Genomic DNA, 5,933 nt, shown 5'->3' with positions numbered 1-5,933 from the left:
TGTTTAATAAAATGAGGAGAAGGAGTCTTACATGTATGTCAAGGAGACACTGGTGGAATGCTCTGCAACTGCTTTCAGTATCTGTATCTGTCTACATGAAGATGACAGAAGATCATTGTGTGATAAGGTACATTATCATATAATTGAAATATTTAATAAATATAAAATTATGTGTGTGCATGTGCAACCACATATAAAAGAAATAACCTGAGTGGCTATTTGTCAGAATAGTAACAGAGAAATATTGTATATCCCACTTCAAAGAGGGACCTAGAACAGGTGAATTCCGGGAGACAGAAAGTAGCATAGAAGTTACAAAACCTGGGAAGATGGGAACAGTGAGGAGTTGGTGATTAACAGATATGGGGTTTTCCTTTGGGATGACAAAAAAAGTTCTGGACATGAATAGTGGTGATGGCTGCACAACACTGTGAATGTACTTGATGCCATTAAATACTATACTTTAAAATAATAAATTTGATGTAACGCATATTTTATCACCATAAAAAAACCTGAAAAATGGGACGCCTGGGTGGCTCAGTTGGTTAAGCAGCTGACTTCGGCTCAGGTCATGATCCCAGCGTCCTGGGATCGATTCCCACATCAGGCTCCTTGCTCGGCGGGGAGCCTGCTTCTCCCTCTGCCTCTGCCTGCCATTCTGTCTGCCTGTGCTCGCTCACTCTCCCTCTCTCTCTGACAAATAAATAAAATCTTTAAAAAAAAAAACCTGAAAAATTTAATTAGACCCCTTTACTGTTCCCAATTTTATTTAATTTAATGTTCCTTTTGCTATTAAAAACTCTTAAACATTGCTCAACGTTTAAAATATTGTTAACATGGGGCACCTGGGTGGCTCAGTCAGTTAAGCGACTGCTTTTGGCTCAGGTCATGATCCCATGATCCCCACATTGGCCTCCCTGCTCAGCAAGGGGCCTGCTTCTCCCTCTCCCTCTGCCGCTCCCCCTGCCTGTGCTCTCCTGCTCTCTCTGTCAAAACTAAATAAAACCTTCAAAAAAATAAAAAAATTATGAACAGTGGCTGCCTCTGGATATATATACGAGATAATTTTCTTTTTGTTCTTTATGGTCTTCCGTATTGCTGGTAGCATCTTTATAATCAGAAAAAAAGTAATGAAACTATTTCATACAAATGACAAAAAAAACAAGCAGTGTAGGTTGTGTGTGTTCTATCCTGTTTAATGTTGTACCTACATCACAGACACTCAATGAATGAGTGTAGCATGAAAGAAAGTATGATTACTGACAGAGCCTATCAACAAAGTCCCCCACACACAGACACACACACACACACACACACACACACTCACACGCACATTGAGTGGGTGATGGCTTTGGTTCAGCCAATGGGAGACATTATGTGAGTGGACACAAAAGTACATCTGGCCTCAGCAAACTAGGGAAAAAAGTGAACTTCCTTATCTTGATGCAGAACATCTACAAAAAACCTACAGCTAACATTATCCTTAATGGTGAGAAACCCATGATCTCATGCTAAGGTCAGGAACAAAGCAAGGATATCTCCACCGACCACTGCTTTTCAACATCGTACAGCGTGTCCTAAATAATGCAGTAGGACAAGAAAAGGGAGGCAGAGCATAAAGATTGTGAAGGAAGAAATAAAATTGTCCTTATTCACAGAAGACATGATTGTCCATGTAGAAATCTGAAAGAATTGTCAAAAAAGAAAAAAAAACCAATGAAAGTAATAGAGCAAGGTTGTAGGATACAAGGTTAATACACAAAAGCTAATCACTTTCTTATGTATCAGCAATGAACAAGTGAAGTTAAAGACACAATACAATTTAAATTAACCCTCTCCCCAAATTAAATACTTAGGTATAAATCTAACAAAATACATACAAGATCTGTATGAGGAGGACTATAAAAGGACATCTGGAGGAAAGGCAAGTATTACTACCGGGGGTTGGGCAGAGTTCTTAACAGTGGCTGCATGTTGGAATGGCGTGGAGACTTAAGAACAATACAGATTCCTGGATCCAACCTCTCCCTCCCTGGAATTCTGCTGTAACTGCACTATCTGGGCATTTGAGAGTTTCAAAATCCCCTCAGGTGTTTCTCATGGGTAGCCAACATTAGGAACCATGGCCTCAGAGCACCCAGGACACTCTTTTCCCATTAACCAGGGCCTTACAAACAGGGAAACAACCACAGATGGCTTTAAATGATCATAACATCAAGTCTGCACTATGCTAAGAAAATTCTGCTATCTTGCTATTTTGCCTATCCTAATCATCATAAAAATTGTACTGCATGGCATAATTTGGAATCTTAATGAGAACTGCTTTCTTGGTCTTAATAGGATTCCAAGTTACGTTAATCCTTTATAAAAATCTTTCAATATATTATGCTTACTATGCCAAAAATATTTTGTTAGCACTGCATTTTAAACACAAGAGAGAGAGGGGGGGAAAAAAAAAAGAACAGAGCAGATAGCTCATTTTAAAATACTCCAAAAGGCAAAAGCAGTTCTTCACACACACCAGCCTTGCAGACATGGGTGTTGTCCAAGCTCACTTTGTAGAAACAAGACTTCAGCCTTGCAGGAAACAGAAAACACAAGCCCAGGAAGCAGCAGCACTCAGGATGTGACCTGCTGATCTGTAGCCACTCCCCTGCCCGGCCGGCTAACCTTGTGGAGCTTGTGTTTCCCTGGGCTGGGAAATAGAAGGAAACTTGTTAGCTCTCACTACCAACATGTGTCAGGCCAGGTGTCTTATATTTGCTGTCTCTCAGTCCCCCCAGCTGCTTTATGAGATAAATATCATTAGTCTTGTTTTAGGCTTGGGGAAACTGAGGCCCCACCGTATTAAGTAAATCATCCAAAGCCACACAACCAGAAAAGGCAGAGATAAGACTCAAAGCTGGGTCTCTCTGAGTCCAGTCTTTTCTCTCTGCTCCATTCGGGTAGAAAAATTCTGGCTGAGATAAAAAAAAAGTTTAGACTTGATGACATCATGCCAAGTGAAATAAGCCAGGCACAAAAGGACAAGTTCTGTATGATTCCACTTACATGAGCTACGTGGAGTGGTCAAATTCATAGAGACAAAAAGTAGAATGGTGATTTCCAGGGGTGAGTTGGGGGGGGCGAGGAGTTAATTTTTAGTGGGTATAGCACTTCCATTTGGGAAGATGAACAAGTTCTAGAAATGGTGATGGCTGCACAGGAGTGTGGATGTGCTTCGTGTCATTGACCTGTAAGCTTAAAAATGACTGAGACTGCAAATCTTATGTATACTTTATCACAATAAAAATATATTTAAAAAATTTAAAGTCACCTCCGGAGCCATGAGCAAATAAAGGGATTGTGACCCACTCCACAGCATGAAAAGCAATGGAATTCCCAAGCCTGTGACTACCAACCCTTCAGCTCTCTCCTTCCACCAAAGACTGAGACCAGGGATTCATCCTCCACAGAGGGAAAACCCAGAGCTCCTGATGTCATGTGCCAAGTAATCTGTGAAGCTCCTCAAGAATTTTTCCAAACTCCATGAGAAAGGGGATTGCCTTCATTACGATGAGATGGTTTAAAATGGGGGCTCTATTTCAGGTTGCCCCTCTCACCTCATGGGGAGGGACTCATCTTTTCCTGGGCTGAGAACAAACACAGTGACCGAAATGCTTCATCGCATAAAGCAATGGTTCCTCCTGTGCAGGACCAACCCAGCTGCATTTGCAGGACCAACCCAGCTGCATTTGCAGCACCTGGGAACTTGTGGGTAATGGCACCATCCCACCAAAATTCAGGGAATGGTTCCTAGCAATCTGTGTTTTAACATGCCCTCCAGGTGATTCTGATGCCTGCTAAAATTTAAGGACTGCCTGCATGTATCACTCCCCATAAGGAAAACACAATCACCTTTGTACTCACAGAACTTTTTGCCCAAAGGAAGGAAAAAAAAAAAAGAGGTAGTGTTCTCAACCTTTGACTGCATATTAGAATCACCAGCAGAGCTTTTAGAAGTTCCACCCCTTAAAAAAAAAAAAAAAAAAAAAAAAAAGACGGTCCACCCTCGGAATCTTGACTCAATGGCTATAGAGTGGGTGTTCTAATGGGCATGAGGGATTGCCAGGCCACTTGCTAACTTGCTTAATTCTGGGCTAACTTCCACCCCAGCCACAACACTTCTTCTAACCCTTTTCTGGAGAGAGAAATGCCTGCCTATTTTCATTGAATAATAATAGAAGAGTGGGCATCTTGGTTGTTTTCCCTCACTGTTATTGTACAACGCTGGGCACAATGTAGGACGCTTGACCTGCTGACCTAAGAATCAGCTTCTTTAGAGTCAGAGTTCAGAATGAGGTATTTATGCACCAAAGGAAGGATGAACACACATAAGCATTTGGCTGCAAAGATAATTATGAGCTCAGAAGAGCACAGGAAAAATCTTGAAGGAAAATTAGAAAGACTGTTGGTTCCCAGATAGAACAGTCTCCCAAATGGATCCCTTAGACTTTAGTTTATTCCACAAAGACATGGACATTCCCAAGTGGTAAGTAAATAGACCCTTCACTATTCACTGTGAGAAGTCAGAGAAACAGAGAGATGTGAGAGTTCTAATGATACTTTTAACCTCAGTGTGAATGGTCTTAGTGACACTGGTAACTTGCCAGAGTAGCCAGGACGGACAATGTGGTCAGCAGTCAGCGAGACAGATGTGACTAGTAATGTCATTGACTGTTTCTGAAAGCCCAGAAAACCAGGGTCTGTCCTTAGAGATCAGGGCAGATAAAGGGGGGAAGAAAAGTATGACCTTGACCAAGGGTTGATTGAGCAGCATACGAAGCACACACAAGGGAAATGAAGAGCAATGCGAGATCACAGAGCACACAGCTCGGAGAAGGCAGAGAGACAGGGCAACAGGAGCAATGGGAGGAGCCAAAACAGTAGCTCTTCCCAGGAAGTACAGCAAGCCCAGGTACTAGTGTTATCAGACTTGAGCAACAAGTCAGGAACTCCTGCACACAGTCATTCAATGTAAAGGTAGATTAAAGCATCTCGGGTTGCTCCTCTGGTCACATTTTTATAGGAGTCACTGAAGGGTCACTGAAGGGCTCTTTTCATTTTAAAGCAGGTGTTCCAGGAACTGGGCAGAGAAGCATGTGAGATAAATAACATGTCATGGGTGCCTGGGTGGCTCAGTCAGTTAAGCATTTAGCTCTTAATTTTGGCTCTGGTTATGATCTCAGGTTTGTGAGATCAAGCCCTGCATTAGGCTCCATGCTCAGCAGGGAGCCTGCTTCTTTCCCTCTCCCTCTGCCCCTCCCTGCTTACACTTTCTCATGCTCTCTTACTCTCAAATAAATAAATAAATAAATATTTAAAAAAGAAAAAGAACCAGGTCATATTTTGTAATCCAGAAAGTCCATTTTCATGTTCCTCTCTCTTTTTACTTTTTTTTTCTTTTCTCAATCTTCTCTAGGCTTAGATAAAGTCTTCTTTAAAACCCAGCCCAGTCTCAGTCACACTCTGGGAATATGAAGATAATAGTCACAAGTACATGCTGGGTAGAATGAGGAAGAGTAACTTCCCATAAATTCAACACAGTCTAGCAGTGTAAACAAACAAAAGAACCCTAAGGGGAATGGAAATCTACAAGGCCTAGCCACCCTCCCTTGGATACTCTCCTTCTGTTATTAATCTTGGCAGATCAGGGTTGGACTTTTATTAGTGAAAGCTAGTATCATTAGTGGAACCCCAAGAAGGAGACAACTAGGAAAAAGAAAAGAGAGAGTGATAAAAAGCCCTCAAGGATCAGAAACTGGCACGAAACCCTGGCTCTAGACACTCAGGGATACATGGGACATGGGAATTTTACTATGTCTCTGGGTTTAAGCTTATATGTTCTTTCCCAACTAATTCTATATTTTCTGTTTTTAAAGTCCCACCAGGGT

The sequence above is a fragment of the Lontra canadensis genome, unplaced genomic scaffold, assembly GCF_010015895.1.
Source record: "Lontra canadensis isolate GAN:19392208 unplaced genomic scaffold, GSC_riverotter_1.0 scaffold103, whole genome shotgun sequence".
Lineage (NCBI taxonomy): Eukaryota > Metazoa > Chordata > Mammalia > Carnivora > Mustelidae > Lontra > Lontra canadensis.
This window is presented reverse-complemented; position numbering follows the sequence as displayed.